This window comes from Anabrus simplex, chromosome 1 (assembly GCF_040414725.1).
Source record: "Anabrus simplex isolate iqAnaSimp1 chromosome 1, ASM4041472v1, whole genome shotgun sequence".
NCBI classification, from domain to species: Eukaryota; Metazoa; Arthropoda; class Insecta; order Orthoptera; family Tettigoniidae; genus Anabrus; species Anabrus simplex.
In genome coordinates, this window is record NC_090265.1 from 76,344,740 (window position 1) to 76,365,496 (window position 20,757).

General features: G+C 48.1%; 15 non-coding genes across 15 annotated transcripts; all 15 read right to left on the minus strand.

Moving 5' to 3' along the window:
* Positions 1-342: 342 nt before the first annotated feature.
* TRNAS-GCU (transfer RNA serine (anticodon GCU)) lies at positions 343-424 on the minus strand. The gene has a single exon. It is a non-coding gene; the product is annotated as a tRNA-Ser (tRNA).
* A 1,163-nt stretch (positions 425-1,587) lies between these two features.
* TRNAS-GCU (transfer RNA serine (anticodon GCU)) lies at positions 1,588-1,669 on the minus strand. The gene has a single exon. It is a non-coding gene; the product is annotated as a tRNA-Ser (tRNA).
* A 1,163-nt stretch (positions 1,670-2,832) lies between these two features.
* On the minus strand, positions 2,833-2,914 carry TRNAS-GCU (transfer RNA serine (anticodon GCU)). The gene has a single exon. It is a non-coding gene; the product is annotated as a tRNA-Ser (tRNA).
* Positions 2,915-4,078: 1,164 nt separating this feature from the next.
* On the minus strand, positions 4,079-4,160 carry TRNAS-GCU (transfer RNA serine (anticodon GCU)). The gene has a single exon. It is a non-coding gene; the product is annotated as a tRNA-Ser (tRNA).
* Positions 4,161-6,663: 2,503 nt separating this feature from the next.
* TRNAS-GCU (transfer RNA serine (anticodon GCU)) lies at positions 6,664-6,745 on the minus strand. Its single transcript has one exon. It is a non-coding gene; the product is annotated as a tRNA-Ser (tRNA).
* A 1,163-nt stretch (positions 6,746-7,908) lies between these two features.
* Positions 7,909-7,990, minus strand: TRNAS-GCU (transfer RNA serine (anticodon GCU)). The gene has a single exon. It is a non-coding gene; the product is annotated as a tRNA-Ser (tRNA).
* Positions 7,991-9,154: 1,164 nt separating this feature from the next.
* On the minus strand, positions 9,155-9,236 carry TRNAS-GCU (transfer RNA serine (anticodon GCU)). The gene has a single exon. It is a non-coding gene; the product is annotated as a tRNA-Ser (tRNA).
* Positions 9,237-10,400: 1,164 nt separating this feature from the next.
* Positions 10,401-10,482, minus strand: TRNAS-GCU (transfer RNA serine (anticodon GCU)). The gene has a single exon. It is a non-coding gene; the product is annotated as a tRNA-Ser (tRNA).
* Positions 10,483-11,646: 1,164 nt separating this feature from the next.
* Positions 11,647-11,728, minus strand: TRNAS-GCU (transfer RNA serine (anticodon GCU)). Its single transcript has one exon. It is a non-coding gene; the product is annotated as a tRNA-Ser (tRNA).
* Positions 11,729-12,892: 1,164 nt separating this feature from the next.
* On the minus strand, positions 12,893-12,974 carry TRNAS-GCU (transfer RNA serine (anticodon GCU)). The gene has a single exon. It is a non-coding gene; the product is annotated as a tRNA-Ser (tRNA).
* Positions 12,975-14,139: 1,165 nt separating this feature from the next.
* Positions 14,140-14,221, minus strand: TRNAS-GCU (transfer RNA serine (anticodon GCU)). The gene has a single exon. It is a non-coding gene; the product is annotated as a tRNA-Ser (tRNA).
* A 1,668-nt stretch (positions 14,222-15,889) lies between these two features.
* Positions 15,890-15,971, minus strand: TRNAS-GCU (transfer RNA serine (anticodon GCU)). The gene has a single exon. It is a non-coding gene; the product is annotated as a tRNA-Ser (tRNA).
* Positions 15,972-17,135: 1,164 nt separating this feature from the next.
* On the minus strand, positions 17,136-17,217 carry TRNAS-GCU (transfer RNA serine (anticodon GCU)). The gene has a single exon. It is a non-coding gene; the product is annotated as a tRNA-Ser (tRNA).
* A 1,163-nt stretch (positions 17,218-18,380) lies between these two features.
* Positions 18,381-18,462, minus strand: TRNAS-GCU (transfer RNA serine (anticodon GCU)). Its single transcript has one exon. It is a non-coding gene; the product is annotated as a tRNA-Ser (tRNA).
* Positions 18,463-19,625: 1,163 nt separating this feature from the next.
* Positions 19,626-19,707, minus strand: TRNAS-GCU (transfer RNA serine (anticodon GCU)). The gene has a single exon. It is a non-coding gene; the product is annotated as a tRNA-Ser (tRNA).
* Positions 19,708-20,757: the final 1,050 nt, after the last annotated feature.

The following is a 20,757-nucleotide window of genomic DNA, read 5'->3' on the forward strand; positions in this document are numbered from 1 at the left end:
AGCGCTCTGGAAGACTCTTGCTTGCAGTAAAGGCCAGATTATCCTCATGCAGCCCGGCTCCATGGCTAAAGGGTTAGCGTTCTGGCCTTTAGTCACAGAGGACCCAGGTTAGATTCCCGGCAGGGTGGGAAATATTAACCATCACTGGTTAATTTTGCTGGCACGGGGACAGGGTACATGTTTCGTTTTCATCATCATTTCATCTTTATCACGGCGCGCAGGTCGTCTACGGGAGTCAAATCAAAAGACCTCCACCTGGTGAACCGTACATATCCTCGGACTCTCCCGGCACTTAAAGCCATTTTTTATCCTCTTGCAATTCTTAAGGTTAAAACGAGCATCCGACGAGGATGGGATTCGAACCCACGCGTGCAGAGCACATTGGATTAGCAGTCCAACGCCTTAACCACTCGGCCACCTCGTCTCGCTGGTGTTCAGCCTCAAGCACATATGAAGAGAACGAAGAGAAAATGCTACTTCAGATTAGAGCCGAAGTACGAAGTAAGCTCAATTCGTCTCAACACGCTTAGGGCGCACTGAGGGACGTAACGAATGCGATACGGGCCCACTTGCCCCTCAAAATAATGTAAAACATACGAATAACTAAAATAAATAGGATTACAGCAGGGAGATAATATGCAGTCCGCCCCTGTGGTGTAGTGGTTAGTGTGATTAGCTGCCACCCCCGGCCTAGGCATCGAGTGCTCTAATACCGTCAGGGTCGGAAAAGAACAAGTGTTACCCCAAGGGAGGCCGGATATGATAGATGAAAGTAAGGAGCCTGGCACAAGTAAGTGCAAGCAACGTTAGGACTCAATAAGGCCCCATGCTCCCGAACTGAGAGCTCCTGAGGCCCATTTTAGTCACCTCTTAAGACAGGGCGGGGATTGGGTGGGTACCGGTATTATTCTACCACCCCCACCCGCAGAAGATCTCCTGGGCGAGGTATAGGTCCTTATCTTCAGTTGTATTCTCTCCCTACTCAAAGTCTCAGGCTCCACGACACTGCTCTTGAGGTGGTAGAGGTGGGGTCGCTCGCTCAGTTCGAAGGTAAAACCAACCTTGGAGCGTAAACGGATTAAGAAAAAACAAAAGTAACCATACTCGTATGAAGTAGACATTGTTCTGAATTAGTTATATGTAATACTTTTAAACATTTGTTTCACCCACTTTGGTTGGCAGTACTGCGGAAATGAAGTGAAATGACACTCTGCTCTCTACGCTGTCCACAATACCTAGCAAAGGCAGTGCTCTGGAAGACTCCGCGTGCACTAAAGGCCAGATTTTCCTCATGCAGTCCGGCTCCATGGCTAAATGTTTAGCGTTCTGGCCTTTAGTAACAGAGGACCCAGGTTAGATTCCCGGCAGGGTCGGAAATATTAACCATCACTGGTTAATTTCGCTAGCACGGGGACTGGGTACATGTTTCGTTTTCATCATCACTTCATCTTTATCACGGCGCGCAGGTCGTCTGCGGGAGTCAAATCAAAAGACCTGCACCTGGCGAACCGTACATATCATCGGACTCTCCCGGCACTAAAAGCCATTTTTTATCCTCTTGCAATTCTTAAGGTTAAAACGAGCATCCGACGAGGATGGGATTCGAACCCACGCGTGCAGAGCACATTGGATTAGCAGTCCAACGCCTTAACCACTCGGCCACCTCGTCTCGCTTGCTGTTGGGCTCAAGCACACTGTAAGAGAACAAAAAGAAGATGCTAGTTCAGAGGAGTGCGGAAGTACGTAGTAAGCTCAATTCGTCTCAACACGCTTAGAGCGCACTGAGGGACGTAACGAATGCGATACGGGCCCACTTGCCCCTCAAAATAATGTAAAACATACGAATAACTAAAATAAATTGGATTACAGCAGGTAGATAATATGCAGTCCGCCCCTGTGGTGTAGTGGTTAGTGTGATTAGCTGCCACCCCCGGCCTAGGCATCGAGTGCTCTAATACCGTCAGGGTCGGAAAAGAACAAGAGTTAACCCAAGGGAGGTCGGATATGATAGATGAAAGTAAGGAGCCTGGCACAAGTAAGTGCAAGCAACGTCAGGACACAATAAGGACCCATGCTCACGAACTGGGAGCTCCTGAGGACCATTTTAGTCACCTCCTACGACTGGTAGGGGATTGCGTGGGTACCGGTATTATTCTACCACCCCCACCCACAGAAGATGGCGCGGGCGAGGTATAGGTCCTTATCTTCAGTTGTACTCTCTCCCTACTCAAAGTCTCAGGCTCCACGACACTGCTCTTGAGTCGGTAGAGGTGGGGTACCTCGCTAAGTTCGAAGGAAAAACCAACCCTGGAGCGTAAACTGATTAAGAAAAAAGAAAAGTAACCATACTCCTATGAAGTAGACATTGTTCTGAATTAGTTACATGTAATACTTTTACCCATTTGTTTCACCCACTTTGGTTGGCAGTACTGCGGAAATGAAGTGAACCGACACTCTGCTCTCTACGCTGTCCACAATACCTAGGAAAGGTAGCGCTCTGGAAGACTCTTGCGTGCAGTAAAGGCCAGATTATCCTCATGCAGCCCGGCTCCATGGCTAAATGGTTAGCGTTCTGGCTTTTAGTCACAGAGGACCCAGGTTAGATTCCCGGCAGGGTCGGAAATATTAACCATCACTGGTTAATTTTGCTGGCACGGGGACAGGGTACATGTTTCGTTTTCATCATCATTTCATCTTTATCACGGCGCGCAGGGCGTCTACGGGAGTCAAATCAAAAGACCTCCACCTGGTGAACCGTACATATCCTCGGACTCTCCCGGCACTAAAAGCCATTTTTTTCCTCTTGCAATTCTTAAGGTTAAAACGAGCATCCGACGAGGATGGGATTCGAACCCACGCGTGCAGAGCACGTTGGATTAGCAGTCCAACGCCTTAACCACTCGGCCACCTCGTCTCGCAGGTGTTCAGCCTCAAGCACATATGAAGAGAACGAAGAGAAAATGCTACTTCAGATTAGAGCCGAAGTACGAAGTAAGCTCAATTCGTCTCAACACGCTTAGGGCGCACTGAGGGACGTAACGAATGCGATACGGGCCCATTTGCCCCTCAAAATAATGTAAAACATACGAATAAATAAAATAAATTGGATTACAGCAGGTAGATAATATGCAGTCCGCCCCTGGGGTGTAGTGGTTAGTGTGATTAGCTGCCACCCCCGGCCTAGGCATCGGGTGCTCTAATACCGTCAGGGTCGGAAAAGAACAAGAGTTAACCCAAGGGAGGTCGGATATGATAGATGAAAGTAAGGAGCCTGGCACAAGTAAGTGGAAGCAACGTTAGGACACAATAAGGACCCATGCTCACGAACTGAGAGCTCCTGAGGCCCATTTTAGTCACCTCCTACGACTGGTAGGGGATTGCGTGGGTACCGGTATTTTTCTACCACCCCCACCCGCAGAAGATCTCCTGGGCGAGGTATAGGTCCTTATCTTCAGTTGTATTCTCTCCCTACTCAAAGTCTCAGGCTCCACGACACTGCTCTTGAGGTGGTAGAGGTGGGGTCGCTCACTCAGTTCGAAGGTAAAACCAACCCTGGAGCGTAAACGGATTAAGAAAAAACAAAAGTAACCATACTCGTATGAAGTAGACATTGTTCTGAATTAGTTATATGTAATACTTTTAAGCATTTGTTTCACCCACTTTGGTTGGCAGTACTGCGGAATTGAAGTGAAATGACACTCTGCTCTCTACGCTGTCCACAATACCTAGCAAAGGCAGTGCTCTGGAAGACTCCTGCGTGCACTAAAGGCCAGATTTTCCTCATGCAGTCCGGCTACATGGCTAAATGGTTAGAGTTCTGGCCTTTAGTCACAGAGGACCCAAGTTAGATTCCCGGCAGGGTCGGAAATATTAACCATCACTGGTTAATTTCGCTAGCACGGGGACTGGGTAAATGTTTCGTTTTCATCATCACTTCATCTTTATCACGGCGCGCAGGTCGTCTACGGGAGTCAAATCAAAAGACCTGCACCTGGCGAACCGTACATATCCTCGGACTCTCCCGGCACTAAAAGCCATTCTTTTTCCTCTTGCAATTCTTAAGGTTAAAACGAGCATCCGACGAGGGTGGGATTCGAACCCACGCGTGCAGAGCACATTGGATTAGCAGTCCAACGCCTTAACCACTCGGCCACCTCGTCTCGCTTGCTGTTGGGCTCAAGCACACTGTAAGAGAACAAAAAGAAGATGCTAGTTCAGAGGAGAGCGGAAGTACGAAGTAAGCTCAATTCGTCTCAACACGCTTAGAGCGCACTGAGGGACGTAACGAATGCGATACGGGCCCACTTGCCCCTCAAAATAATGTAAAACATACGAATAACTAAAATAAATTGGATTACAGCAGGTAGATAATATGCAGTCCGCCCCTGTGATGTAGTGGTTAGTGTGATTAGCTGCCACCCCCGGCCTAGGCATCGAGTGCTCTAATACCATCAGGGTCGGAAAAGAACAAGAGTTAACCCAAGGGAGGTCGGATATGATAGATGAAAGTAAGGAGCCTGGCACAAGTAAGTGGAAGCAACGTTAGGACACAATAAGGACCCATGCTCACGTACTGAGAGCTCCTGAGGCCCATTTTAGTCACCTCCTACGACTGGTAGGGGATTGCGTGGGTACCGGTATTATTCTACCACCCCCACCCACAGAAGATCGCGCGGTTGACGTATAGGTCCTTATCTTCAGTTGTACTCTCTCCCTACTCAAAGTCTCAGGCTCCACGACACTGCTCTTGAGGCGGTAGAGGTGGGGTATCTCGCTCATTTCGATGGAAAAACCAACCCTGGATCATAAACTGATTAAGAAAAAACAAAAGTAACCATACTCGTATGAAGTAGACATTGTTCTGAATTAGTTACATGTTATACTTTCACCCATTTGTTTCACCCACTTTGGTTGGCAGTACTGCGGAAATGAAGTGAACCGACACTCTGCTCTCTACGCTGTCCACAATTCCTAGGAAAGGTAGCGATCTGGAAGACTCTTGCGTGCAGTAAAGGCCAGATTTTTCTCATGTAGTCCGGCTCCATGGCTAAATGGTTAGAGTTCTGGCCTTTAGTCACAGAGGACCCAAGTTAGATTCCCGGCAGGGTCGGAAATATTAACCATCACTGGTTAATTTAGCTGGCACGGGGACTGGGTACATGTTTCGTTTTCATCATTATTTCATCTTTATCACGGCGCGCAGGTCGTCTACGGGAGTCAAATCAAAAAACCTCCACCTGGTGAACCGTACATATCCTCGCACTCTCCCGGAACTAAAAGCCATTTTTTTTCCTCTTGCAATTCTTAAGGTTAAAAGGCTCCACGACACTGCTCTTGAGGCGGTAGAGGTTGGGTATCTCGCTCATTTCGAAGGAAAAACCAACCCTGGAGGGTAAACTGATTAAGAAAAAAGGAAAGTAACCATACTCGTATGAAGTAGACATTGTTCTGAATTAGTTATATTTTATACTTTCACCCATTTGTTTCACCCACTTTGGTCTCGCGGGTGGTTAGCATCAAGCACATATGAAGAGAACGAAGAGAAAATGCTACTTCAGATTAGAGCCGAAGTACGAAGTAAGCTCAATTCGTCTCAACACGCTTAGGGCGCACTGAGGGACGTAACAAATGCGATACGGGCCCATTTGCCCCTCAAAATAATGTAAAACATACGAATAAATAAAATAAATTGGATTACAGCAGGTAGATAATATGCAGTCCGCCCCTGGGGTGTAGTGGTTAGTGTGATTAGCTGCCACCCCCGGCCTAGGCATCGGGTGCTCTAATACCGTCAGGGTCGGAAAAGAACAAGAGTTAACCCAAGGGAGGTCGGATATGATAGACGAAAGTAAGGAGCCTGGCACAAGTAACTGGAAGCAACGTTAGGACTCAATAAGGCCCCATGCTCCCGAACTGAGAGCTCCTGAGGCCCATTTTAGTCACCTCTTAAGACAGGGCGGGGATTGGGTGGGTACCGGTATTATTCTACCACCCCCACCCGCAGAAGATCTCCTGGGCGAGGTATAGGTCCTTATCTTCAGTTGTATTCTCTCCCTACTCAAAGTCTCAGGCTCCACGACACTGCTCTTGAGGTGGTAGAGGTGGGGTCGCTCGCTCAGTTCGAAGGTAAAACCAACCTTGGAGCGCAAACGGATTAAGAAAAAACAAAAGTAACCATACTCGTATGAAGTAGACATTGTTCTGAATTAGTTATATGTAATACTTTTAAACATTTGTTTCACCCACTTTGGTTGGCAGTACTGCGGAAATGAAGTGAAATGACACTCTGCTCTCTACGCTGTCCACAATACCTAGCAAAGGCAGTGCTCTGGAAGACTCCGCGTGCACTAAAGGCCAGATTTTCCTCATGCAGTCCGGCTCCATGGCTAAATGTTTAGCGTTCTGGCCTTTAGTAACAGAGGACCCAGGTTAGATTCCCGGCAGGGTCGGAAATATTAACCATCACTGGTTAATTTCGCTAGCACGGGGACTGGGTACATGTTTCGTTTTCATCATCACTTCATCTTTATCACGGCGCGCAGGTCGTCTGCGGGAGTCAAATCAAAAGACCTGCACCTGGCGAACCGTACATATCATCGGACTCTCCCGGCACTAAAAGCCATTTTTTATCCTCTTGCAATTCTTAAGGTTAAAACGAGCATCCGACGAGGATGGGATTCGAACCCACGCGTGCAGAGCACATTTTATTAGCAGTCCAACGCCTTAACCACTCGGCCACCTCGTCTCGCTTGCTGTTGGGCTCAAGCACACTGTAAGAGAACAAAAAGAAGATGCTAGTTCAGAGGAGTGCGGAAGTACGTAGTAAGCTCAATTCGTCTCAACACGCTTAGAGCGCACTGAGGGACGTAACGAATGCGATACGGGCCCACTTGCCCCTCAAAATAATGTAAAACATACGAATAACTAAAATAAATTGGATTACAGCAGGTAGATAATATGCAGTCCGCCCCTGTGGTGTAGTGGTTAGTGTGATTAGCTGCCACCCCCGGCCTAGGCATCGAGTGCTCTAATACCGTCAGGGTCGGAAAAGAACAAGAGTTAACCCAAGGGAGGTCGGATATGATAGATGAAAGTAAGGAGCCTGGCACAAGTAAGTGCAAGCAACGTCAGGACACAATAAGGACCCATGCTCACGAACTGGGAGCTCCTGAGGACCATTTTAGTCACCTCCTACGACTGGTAGAGGATTGCGTGGGTACCGGTATTATTCTACCACCCCCACCCACAGAAGATGGCGCGGGCGAGGTATAGGTCCTTATCTTCAGTTGTACTCTCTCCCTACTCAAAGTCTCAGGCTCCACGACACTGCTCTTGAGTCGGTAGAGGTGGGGTACCTCGCTAAGTTCGAAGGAAAAACCAACCCTGGAGCGTAAACTGATTAAGAAAAAAGAAAAGTAACCATACTCCTATGAAGTAGACATTGTTCTGAATTAGTTACATGTAATACTTTTACCCATTTGTTTCACCCACTTTGGTTGGCAGTACTGCGGAAATGAAGTGAACCGACACTCTGCTCTCTACGCTGTCCACAATACCTAGGAAAGGTAGCGCTCTTGAAGACTCTTGCGTGCAGTAAAGGCCAGATTATCCTCATGCAGCCCGGCTCCATGGCTAAATGGTTAGCGTTCTGGCTTTTAGTCACAGAGGACCCAGGTTAGATTCCCGGCAGGGTCGGAAATATTAACCATCACTGGTTAATTTTGCTGGCACGGGGACAGGGTACATGTTTCGTTTTCATCATCATTTCATCTTTATCACGGCGCGCAGGGCGTCTACGGGAGTCAAATCAAAAGACCTCCACCTGGTGAACCGTACATATCCTCGGACTCTCCCGGCACTAAAAGCCATTTTTTTCCTCTTGCAATTCTTAAGGTTAAAACGAGCATCCGACGAGGATGGGATTCGAACCCACGCGTGCAGAGCACGTTGGATTAGCAGTCCAACGCCTTAACCACTCGGCCACCTCGTCTCGCAGGTGTTCAGCCTCAAGCACATATGAAGAGAACGAAGAGAAAATGATACTTCAGATTAGAGCCGAAGTACGAAGTAAGCTCAATTCGTCTCAACACGCTTAGGGCGCACTGAGGGACGTAACGAATGCGATACGGGCCCATTTGCCCCTCAAAATAATGTAAAACATACGAATAAATAAAATAAATTGGATTACAGCAGGTAGATAATATGCAGTCCGCCCCTGGGGTGTAGTGGTTAGTGTGATTAGCTGCCACCCCCGGCCTAGGCATCGGGTGCTCTAATACCGTCAGGGTCGGAAAAGAACAAGAGTTAACCCAAGGGAGGTCGGATATGATAGATGAAAGTAAGGAGCCTGGCACAAGTAAGTGGAAGCAACGTTAGGACACAATAAGGACCCATGCTCACGAACTGAGAGCTCCTGAGGCCCATTTTAGTCACCTCCTACGACTGGTAGGGGATTGCGTGGGTACCGGTGTTTTTCTACCACCCCCACCCGCAGAAGATCTCCTGGGCGAGGTATAGGTCCTTATCTTCAGTTGTATTCTCTCCCTACTCAAAGTCTCAGGCTCCACGACACTGCTCTTGAGGTGGTAGAGGTGGGGTCGCTCACTCAGTTCGAAGGAAAAACCAACCCTGGAGCGTAAACGGATTAAGAAAAAACAAAAGTAACCATACTCGTATGAAGTAGACATTGTTCTGAATTAGTTATATGTAATACTTTTAAGCATTTGTTTCACCCACTTTGGTTGGCAGTACTGCGGAATTGAAGTGAAATGACACTCTGCTCTCTACGCTGTCCACAATACCTAGCAAAGGCAGTGCTCTGGAAGACTCCTGCGTGCACTAAAGGCCAGATTTTCCTCATGCAGTCCGGCTCCATGGCTAAATGGTTAGAGTTCTGGCCTTTAGTCACAGAGGACCCAAGTTAGATTCCCGGCAGGGTCGGAAATATTAACCATCACTGGTTAATTTCGCTAGCACGGGGACTGGGTAAATGTTTCGTTTTCATCATCACTTCATCTTTATCACGGCGCGCAGGTCGTCTACGGGAGTCAAATCAAAAGACCTGCACCTGGCGAACCGTACATATCCTCGGACTCTCCGGGCACTAAAAGCCATTCTTTTTCCTCTTGCAATTCTTAAGGTTAAAACGAGCATCCGACGAGGGTGGGATTCGAACCCACGCGTGCAGAGCACATTGGATTAGCAGTCCAACGCCTTAACCACTCGGCCACCTCGTCTCGCTTGCTGTTGGGCTCAAGCACACTGTAAGAGAACAAAAAGAAGATGCTAGTTCAGAGGAGAGCGGAAGTACGAAGTAAGCTCAATTCGTCTCAACACGCTTAGAGCGCACTGAGGGACGTAACGAATGCGATACGGGCCCACTTGCCCCTCAAAATAATGTAAAACATACGAATAACTAAAATAAATTGGATTACAGCAGGTAGATAATATGCAGTCCGCCCCTGTGATGTAGTGGTTAGTGTGATTAGCTGCCACCCCCGGCCTAGGCATCGAGTGCTCTAATACCATCAGGGTCGGAAAAGAACAAGAGTTAACCCAAGGGAGGTCGGATATGATAGATGAAAGTAAGGAGCCTGGCACAAGTAAGTGGAAGCAACGTTAGGACACAATAAGGACCCATGCTCACGTACTGAGAGCTCCTGAGGCCCATTTTAGTCACCTCCTACGACTGGTAGGGGATTGCGTGGGTACCGGTATTATTCTACCACCCCCACCCACAGAAGATCGCGCGGTTGACGTATAGGTCCTTATCTTCAGTTGTACTCTCTCCCTACTCAAAGTCTCAGGCTCCACGACACTGCTCTTGAGGCGGTAGAGGTGGGGTATCTCGCTCATTTCGATGGAAAAACCAACCCTGGATCATAAACTGATTAAGAAAAAACAAAAGTAACCATACTCGTATGAAGTAGACATTGTTCTGAATTAGTTACATGTTATACTTTCACCCATTTGTTTCACCCACTTTGGTTGGCAGTACTGCGGAAATGAAGTGAACCGACACTCTGCTCTCTACGCTGTCCACAATACCTAGGAAAGGTAGCGATCTGGAAGACTCTTGCGTGCAGTAAAGGCCAGATTTTTCTCATGTAGTCCGGCTCCATGGCTAAATGGTTAGAGTTCTGGCCTTTAGTCACAGAGGACCCAAGTTAGATTCCCGGCAGGGTCGGAAATATTAACCATCACTGGTTAATTTAGCTGGCACGGGGACTGGGTACATGTTTCGTTTTCATCATTATTTCATCTTTATCACGGCGCGCAGGTCGTCTACGGGAGTCAAATCAAAAAACCTCCACCTGGTGAACCGTACATATCCTCGCACTCTCCCGGAACTAAAAGCCATTTTTTTTCCTCTTGCAATTCTTAAGGTTAAAACGAGCATCCGACGAGGACGGGATTCGAACCCACGCGTGCAGAGCACATTGGATTAGCAGTCCAACGCCTTAACCACTCGCCCACCTGGTCTCGCGGGTGGTTAGCATCAAGCACATATGAAGAGAACGAAGAGAAAATGCTACTTCAGATTAGAGCCGAAGTACGAAATAAGCTCAATTCGTCTCAACACGCTTAGGGCGCACTGAGGGACGTAACAAATGCGATACGGGCCCATTTGCCCCTCAAAATAATGTAAAACATACGAATAAATAAAATAAATTGGATTACACCAGGTAGATAATATGCAGTCCGCCCCTGGGGTGTAGTGGTTAGTGTGATTAGCTGCCACCCCCGGCCTAGGCATCGGGTGCTCTAATACCGTCAGGGTCGGAAAAGAACAAGAGTTAACCCAAGGGAGGTCGGATATGATAGATGAAAGTAAGGAGCCTGGCACAAGTAACTGGAAGCAACGTTAGGACACAATAAGGACCCATGCTCACGAACTGAGAGCTCCTGAGGCCCATTTTAGTCACCTCCTACGATTGGTAGGGGATTGCGTGGGTACCGGTATTATTCTACCACCCCCACCCACAGAAGATCGCGCGGTTGACGTATAGGTCCTTATCTTCAGTTGTACTCTCTCCCTACTCAAAGTCTCAGGCTCCACGACACTGCTCTTGAGGCGGTAGAGGTTGGGTATCTCGCTCATTTCGAAGGAAAAACCAACCCTGGAGGGTAAACTGATTAAGAAAAAAGGAAAGTAACCATACTCGTATGAAGTAGACATTGTTCTGAATTAGTTATATTTTATACTTTCACCCATTTGTTTCACCCACTTTGGTTGGCAGTACTGCGGAAATGAAGTGAACCGACACTCTGCCCTCTACGCTGTCCACAATACCTAGGAATGGTAGCGCTCTGGAAGACTCTTGCGTGCAGTAAAGGCCAGATTTTCCTCATGCAGTCCGGCTCCATGGCTAAATGGTTAGCGTTCTGGCCTTCAGTCACAGAGGACCCAGGTTAGATACCCGGCAGGGTCGGAAATATTGACCATCACTGGTTAATTTCGCTGGCACGGGGACTGGGAACATGTTTCGTTTTCATCATCATTTCATCTTTATCACGGCGCGCAGGTCGTCTACGGGAGTCAAATCAAAAGACCTCCACCTGGTGAACCGTACATATCCTCGGACTCTCCCGGCACTAAAAGCCATTTTTTTTCCTCTTGCAATTCTTAAGGTTAAAACGAGCATCCGACGAGGATGGGATTCGAACCCACGCGTGCAGAGCACATTGGATTAGCAGTCCAACGCCTTAACCACTCGGCCACCTCGTCTCGCTCGTGTTGAGCCTCAAGCACATATGAAGAGAACGAAGAGAAAATGCTAGTTCAGATTAGAGCCGAAGTACGAAGTAAGCTCAATTCGTCTCAACACGCTTAGGGCGCACTGAGGGACGTAACGAATGCGATACGGGCCCACTTGCCCCTCAAAATAATGTAAAACATACGAATAACTAAAATAAATTGGATTACAGCAGGGAGATAATATGCAGTCCGCCCCTGTGGTGTAGTGGTGAGTGTAATTACCTGCCACCCCCGGCCTAGGCATCTTGTGCTCTAATACCGTCACGGTCGGAAAAGAACAAGAGTTACCCTAAGAGAGGTCGGATATGATAGATGAAAGTAAGGAGCCTGCCACAAGTAAGTGCAAGCAACGTTAGGACTCAATAAGGACCCATGCTCCCGAACTGAGAGCTCCTGAGGCCCATTTTAGTCACCTCTTAAGACAGGGTGGGGATTGGGTGGGTACCGGTATTATTCTACCACCCCCACCCGCAGAAGATCTCCTGGGCGAAGTATAGGTCCTTATCTTCAGTTGTATTCTCTCCCTACTCAAAGTCTCAGGCTCCACGACACTGCTCTTGAGGTGGTAGAGGTGGGGTCGCTCACTCAGTTCGAAGGAAAAACCAACCCTGGAGCGTAAACGGATTAAGAAAAAACAAAAGTAACCATACTCGTATGAAGTAGACATTGTTCTGAATTAGTTATACGTAATACTTTTAAACATTTGTTTCACCCACTTCGGTTGGCAGTACTGCGGAAATGAAGTGAAACGACTCTCTGCTCTCTACGCTGTCCACAATACCTAGCAAAGGCAGTGCTCTGGAAGACTCCTGCGTGCACTAAAGGCCAGATTTTCCTCATGCAGTCCGGCTCCATGGCTAAATGGTTAGCGTTCTGGCCTTTAGTAACAGAGGACCCAGGTTAGATTCCCGGCAGGGTCGGAAATATTAACCATCACCGGTTAATTTCGCTAGCACGGGGACTGGGTACATGTTTCGTTTTCATCATCATTTCATCTTTATCACGGCGCGCAGGTCGTCTACGGGAGTCAAATCAAAAGTCCTGCACCAGGCGAACCGTACATACCCTCGGACTCTCCCGGAACTAAAAGCCATTTTTTCTCCTCTTGCAATTCTTAAGGTTAAAAGAAGTATCCGACGAGGATGGGATTCGAACCCACGCGTGCAGAGCCCATTGGATTAGCAGTCCAACGCCTTAACCACTCGGCCACCTCGTCTCGCTTGGTGTCAGGGTCAAGCACACTGTAAGAGAACGAAAAGAAGATGCTAGTTCAGAGGAGAGCCGAAGTACGAAGTAACCTCAATTCGTCTCAACACGCTTAGAGCGCACTGAGGGACGTAACAAATGCGATACGGGCCCACTTGCCCCAACAAAATAATGTAAAACATACGAATAACTAAAATAAATTGGATTACAGCAGGTAGATAATATGCAGTCCGCCCCTGTGGTGTAGTGGTTAGTGTGATTAGCTGCCTCCCCCGGCCTAGGCATCGAGTGCTCTAATACCGTCATGGTCGGAAAAGAACAAGAGTTACCCCAAGGAAGGTCGGATATGATAGATGAAAGTAAGGAGCCTGGCACAAGTAAGTGCAAGCAACGTTAGGACTCAATAATAACCCACGCTCCCGAACTGAGTGCTCCTGAGGCCCATTTTAGTAACCTCTTAAGACAGGTAGGGGATTGCGTGGGTACCGGTATTATTCTACCACCCCCACCCGCAGAAGATCTCCTGGGCGAGGTATCGGTCCTTATCTTCAGTTGTATTCTCTCCCTACTCAAAGTCTCAGGCTCCACGACACTGCTCTTGAGGCGGTAGAGGTGGGGTCGCTCGCTCAGTTCGAAGGTAAAACCAACCTTGGAGCGTAAACGGATTAAAAAAAAACAAAAGTAACCATACTCGTATGAAGTAGACATTGTTCTGAATTAGTTATATGTAATACTTTTAAACATTTGTTTCACCCACTTTGGTTGGCAGTACTGCGGAAATGAAGTGAAACGACACTCTTCTCTCTACGCTGTCCACAATACCTAGGAAAGGCAGTGCTCTGGAAGACTCCTGCGTGCACTAAAGGCCAGATTTTCCTCATGCAGTCCGGCTCCATGGCTAAATGTTTAGCGTTCTGGCCTTTAGTAACAGAGGACCCAGGTTAGATTCCCGGCAGGGTCGGAAATATTAACCATCACTGGTTAATTTCGCTAGCACGGGGACTGGGTACATGTTTCCTTATCATCATCATTTCATCTTTATCACGGCGCGCAGGTCGTCTACGGGAGTCAAATCAAAAGTCCTGCACCTGGCGAACCGTACATACCCTCGGACTCTCCCGGCACTAAAAGCCATTTTTTCTCCTCTTGCAATTCTTAAGGTTAAAAGAAGTATCCGACGAGGATGGGATTCGAACCCACGCGTGCAGAGCATATTGGATTAGCAGTCCATCGCCTTAACCACTCGGCCACCACGTCTCGCCTGGTGTCAGGGTCAAGCACACTGTAAGAGAACGAAAAGAAGATGCTAGTTCAGAGGAGAGCCGAAGTGCGAAGTAACCTCAATTCGTCTCAACACGCTTACGGCGCACTGAGGGACGTAACAAATGTGATACGGGCCCACTTGCCACACAAAATAATGTAAAACATACGAATATCATCATCATCATCATCATCTGTTTACCCTCCAGGTTCGGTTTTTCCCTCGGACTTAGCGAGGGATCCCACCTCTACCGCCTCAAGGGCAGTGTCCTGGAGCTTCAGACTATTGGTCGGGGGATACAACTGGGGAGTATGACCAGTACCTCGCCCAGGCGGCCTCACCTGCTATGCTGAACAGGGGCCTTGTGGAGGGATGGGAAGATTGGAAGGGATAGGTAAGGAAGAGGGAAGGAAGCGGCCGTGGCCTTAAGTGAGGTACCATCCCGGCATTCGCCTGGAGGAGAAGTGGGAAACCACGGAAAACCACTTCGAGGATGGCTGAGGTGGGAATCGAACCCACCTCTACTCAGTTGACCTCCCGAGGCTGAGTGGACCCCGTACCAGCCCTCGCACCACTTTTCAAATTTCGTGGCAGAGCCGGGAATCGAACCCGGGCCTCCGGGGGTGGCAGCTAATCACGCTAACCACTACACCACAGAGAAGGCAAAACATACGAATAACTAAAATAAATTGGATTACAGCAGGTAGATAATATGCAGTCCGCCCCTGTGGTCTAGTGGTTAGGGTGATTAGCTGCCACCCCCGGCCTAGGCATCGAGTGCTCTAATACCGTCAGGGTCGGAAAAGAACAAGAGTTAACCCAAGGTTGGTCGAATATGATAGATGAAAGTAAGGAGCCTGGCACAAGTAAGTGCAAGCAACGTTAGGACACAATAAGGACCCATGCTCACGAACTGGGAGCTCCTGAGGTCCATTTTAGTCACCTCCTACGACTGGTAGGAGATTGCGTGGGTACCGGTATTATTCTACCACCCCCACCCACAGAAGATGGCGCGGGCGAGGTATAGGTCCTTATCTTCAGTTGTACTCTCTCCCTACTCAAAGTCTCAGGCTCCACGACACTGCCCTTGAGGCGGTAGAGGTGGGGTACCTCGCTAAGTTCGAAGGAAAAACCAACCCTGGAGCGTAAACTGATTAGGAAAAAAGAAAAGTAACCATACTCCTATGAAGTAGACATTGTTCTGAATTAGTTACATGTAATACTTTTACCCATTTGTTCCACCCACTTTGGTTGGCAGTACTGCGGAAATGAAGTGAACCGACACTCTGCTCTCTACGCTGTCCACAATACCTAGGAAAGGTAGCGCTCTGGAAGACTCTTGTGTGCAGTAAAGGCCAGATTATCCTCATGCAGCCCGGCTCCATGGCTAAATGGTTAGCGTTCTGGGCTTTAGTCACAGAGGACCCAGGTTAGATTCCCGGCAGTGTCGGAAATATTAACCATCACTGGTTAATTTTGCTGGCACGGGGACAGGGTACATGTTTCGTTTTCATCATCATTTCATCTTTATCACGGCGCGCAGGTCGTCTACGGGAGTCAAATCAAAAGACCTCCACCTGGTGAACCGTACATATCCTCGGACTCTCCCGGCACTAAAAGCCATTTTTTTTCCTCTTGCAATTCTTAAGGTTAAAACGAGCATCCGACGAGGACGGGATTCGAACCCACGCGTGCAGAGCACATTGGATTAGCAGTCCAACGCCTTAACCACTCGGCCACCTCGTCTCGCAGGTGTTCAGCCTCAAGCACATATGAAGAGAACGAAGAGAAAATGCTACTTCAGATTAGAGCCGAAGTACGAAGTAAGCTCAATTCGTCTCAACACGCTTAGGGCGCACTGAGGGACGTAACGAATGCGATACGGGCCCACTTGCCCCTCAAAATAATGTAAAACATACGAATAACTAAAATAAATAGGATTACAGCAGGGAGATAATATGCAGTCCGCCCCTGTGGTGTAGTGGTTAGTGTGATTAGCTGCCACCCCCGGCCTAGGCATCGAGTGCTCTAATACCGTCAGGGTCGGAAAAGAACAAGAGTTACCCCAAGGGAGGCCGGATATGATAGATGAAAGTAAGGAGCCTGGCACAAGTAAGTGCAAGCAACGTTAGGACTCAATAAGGACCCATGCTCCCGAACTGAGAGCTCCTGAGGCCCATTTTAGTCACCTCTTAAGACAGGGAGGCGATTGGGTGGGTACCGGTATTATTCTACCACCCCCACCCGCAGAAGATCGCCTGGGCGAAGTATAGGTCCTTATCTTCAGTTGTATTCTCTCCCTACTCAAAGTCTCAGGCTCCACGACACTGCTCTTGAGGCGGTAGAGGTGGGGTCGCTCGCTCAGTTCGAAGGTAAAACCAACCTTGGAGCGTAAACGGATTAAGAAAAAACAAAAGTAACCATACTCGTATGAAGTAGACATTGTTCTGAATTTGTTATATGTAATACTTTTAAACATTTGTTTCACCCACTTTGGTTGGCAGTACTGCGGAAATGAAGTGAAATGACACTCTGCTCTCTACGCTGTCCACAATACCTAGCAAAGGCAGTGCTCTGGAAGACTCCTGCGTGCACTAAAGGCCAGATTTTCCTCATGCAGTCCGGCTCCACGGCTAAATGGTTAGCGTTCTGGCCTTTAGTAACAGAGGACCCAAGTTCGATTCCCGGCAGGGTCGGAAATATTAACCATCACTGGTTAATTTCGCTAGCACGGGGACTGGGTACATGTTTCGTTTTCATCATCACTTCATCTTTATCACGGCGCGCAGGTCGTCTACGGGAGTCAAATCAAAAGACCTCCACCTGGCGAACCGTACATATCCTCGGACTCTCCCGGCACTAAAAGCCATTCTTTTTCCTCTTGCAATTCTTAAGGTTAAAACGAGCATCCGACGAGGGTGGGATTCGAAACCACGCGTGCAGAGCACATTGGATTAGCAGTCCAACGCCTTAACCACTCGGCCACCTCGTCTCGCGCTTCGTTAGCATCAAGCACATGTGAAGAGAACGAAGAGAAAATGCTAGTTCATTTTAGAGCCGAAGTACGAAATAAGCTCAATTCGTCTCAACACGCTTAGGGCGCACTGAGGGACGTAACAAATGCGATACGGGCCCACTTGCCCCTCAAAATAATGTAAAACATACGAATAAATAAAATAAATTGGATTACAGCAGGTAGATAATATGCAGTCCGCCCCTGTGGTGTAGTGGTTAGTGTGATTAGCTGCCACCCCCGGCCTAGGCATCGAGTGCTCTAATACCGTCAGGGTCGGAAAAGAACAAGAGTTAACACAAGGGAGGTCGGATATGATAGATGAAAGTAAGGAGCCTGGCACAAGTAAGTGGAAGCAACGTTAGGACACAATAAGGACCCATGCTCACGAACTGAGAGCTCCTGAGGCCCATTTTAGTCACCTCCTACGACTGGTAGGGGATTGCGTGGGTACCGGTATTATTCTACCACCCCCACCCACAGAAGATCGCGCGGTTGACGTATAGGTCCTTATCTTCAGTTGTACTCTCTCCCTACTCAAAGTCTCAGCCTCCACGACACTGCTCTTGAGGCGGTAGAGGTGGGGTATCTCGCTCATTTCGAAGGAAAAACCAACCCTGGACGGTAAATTGATTAAGAAAAAAGGAAAGTAACCATACTCGTATGAAGTAGACATTGTTCTGAATTAGTTACATGTTATACTTTCACCCATTTGTTTCACCCACATTGGTTGGCAGTACTGCGGAAATGAAGTGAACCGACACTCTGCTCTCTACGCTGTCCACAATACCTAGGAATGGTAGCGCTCTGGAAGACTCTTGCGTGCAGTAAAGGCCAGATTTTCCTCATGCAGTCCGGCTCCATGGCTAAATGGATAGCGTTCTGGCCTTTAGTAACAGAGGACCCGGGTTAGACTCCCAGCAGTTTCGGGAATATTAACCATCACTGGTACATTTCGCTGGCACGGGGACTGGGTAAATGTTTCGTTTTCATCATCATTTCATCTTTATCACGGCGCGCAGGTCGTCTATGGGAGTCAAATCAAAAGACCTGCACCTGGCGAACCGTACATATCCTCGCACTCTCCCGGCATTAAAGCCATTTTTTCTCCTCTTGCAATTCTTAAGGTTAAAAGAAGTATCCGACGAGGATGGGATTCGAACCCACGCGTGCAGAGCACATTGGATTAGCAGTCCAACGCCTTAACCACTCGGCCACCTCGTCCCGCGGGTGCTTAGCCTCAAGCACATATGAAGAGAACGAAGAGAAAATGCTAGTTCAGAGGAGAGCCGAAGTACGAAGTATGCTCAATTCGTCTCAACACGCTTAGAGCGCACTGAGGGACGTAACGAATGCGATACGGGCCCACTTGCCCCTCAAAATAATGTAAAACATACGAATAACTAAAATAAATTGGATTACAGCAGGTAGATAATATGTAGCCAGCCCCTGTGATGTAGCGGTTAGTGTGATTAGCCGCCACCCCCGGCCTAGGCATCGAGTGCTCTAATACCGTCAGAGTCGGAAAAGAACAAGTGTTAACCCAAGGGAGGTTGGATATGACAGATGAATGTAAGGAGCCTGGCACAAGTAAGTGGAAGCAACGTTAGGACTCAATAAGGACACATGCTCCCGAACTGAGAGCTCCTGGCGCCCATTTTAGTCACCTCCTACGACAGGTAGGCGATTGCGTGGGTACCGGTATTATTCTACCAACCCCACCCACAGATGATCTCGTGGGCGAGGAATAGGTCTTTATCTTCAGTTGTACTCTCTCCCTACTCAAAGTCTCAGGCTCCACGACACTGCTCTTGAGGCGTTAGAGGTGGGGTATCTCGCTCATTTCGAAGGAAAAACCAACCCTGGAGGGTAAACTGATTAAGAAAAAAGGAAAGTAACCATACTCGTATGAAGTAGACATTGTTCTGAATTAGTTACATGTTATACTTTCACCCATTTGTTTCACCCACTTTGGTTGGCAGTACTGCGGTAATGAAGTGAACCGACACTCTGCTCTCTACGCTGTCCACAATACCTAGGAATGGTAGCGCTCTTTAAGACTCTTGCGTGCAGTAAAGGCCAGATTTTCCTCATGCAGTCCGGCTCCATGGCTAAATGGTTAGCGTTCTGGCCTACAGTCACAGAGGACCCAGGTTAGATTCCCGGCAGGGTCGGAAATATTGACCATCACTGGTTAATTTCGCTGGCACGGGGACTGGGTACATGTTTCGTTTTCATCATTATTTCATCTTTATCACGGCGCGCAGGTCGTCTACGGGAGTCAAATCAAAAGACTTCCACCTGGTGAACAGTACATATCCTCGCACTCTCCCGGCACTAAAAGCCATTTTTTTCCTCTTGCAATTCTTAAGGTTAAAAAGAGCATTCGACGAGGATGGGATTCGAAGCCACGCGTGCAGAGCACATTGGATTAGCAGTCCAACGCCTTAACCACTCGGCCACCTCGTCCCGCGAGTGGTTTGCCTCAAGCACATATGAAGAGAACGAAGAGAAAATGCTAGTTCAGATTAGAGCCGAAGTACGAAGTAAGCTCAATTCGTCTCAACACGCTTAGAGCGCACTGAGGGACGTAACGAATGCGATACGGGCCCACTTGCCTCTCAAAATAATGTAAAACATACGAATAACTAAAATAAATTGGATTACAGCAGGTAGATAATATGCAGTCCGCCCCTGTGGTGTAGTGGTTAGTGTGATTAGCTGCCACCCGCGGCCTAGGCATCGAGTGCTCTAATACCGTCAGGGTCGAAAAGAACAAGAGTTACCCCATGGGAGGTCGGATATGATAGATGAAAGTAAGGAGCCTGGCACAAGTAAGTGCAAGCAACGTTAGGACTCAATAAGGACCCATGCTCCCGAACTGAGAGCTCCTGAGGCCCATTTTGGTCACCTCTTAAGACAGGTAGAGGATTGCGTGGGTACCGGTATTATTGTACCACCCCAACCCGCAGAAGATCTCGTGGGCGAGGAATGGATCCTTATCTTCAGTTGTATTCTCTCCCTACTCAAAGTCTCAAGCTCCACGACACTGCTCTTGAGGCAGTAGAGGTGGGGTCGCTCGCTCAGTTCGAAGGAAAACCAACCCTGGAGCGTAAACGGATTAAGAAAAAAGAAAAGTAACCATACTACTATGAAGTAGACATTGTTCTGAATTAGTCATATGTAATACTTTTAACATTTGTTTCACCCACTTTGGGTGGCAGTACTGCGGAAATGAAGTGAAACGACACTCTGCTCTCTACGCTGTCCACAATACCTAGCAAAGGCAGTGCTCTGGAAGACTCCTGCGTGCACTAAAGGCCAGATTTTCCTCATGCAGTCCGGCTCCACGGCTAAATGGTTAGCGTTCTGGCCTTTAGTAACAGAGGACCCAAGTTCGATTCCCGGCAGGGACGGAAATAATAAACATCACTGGTTAATTTCGCTAGCACGGGGACTGGGTACATGTTTCGTTTTCATCATCACTTCATCTTTATCACGGCGCGCAGGTCGTCTACG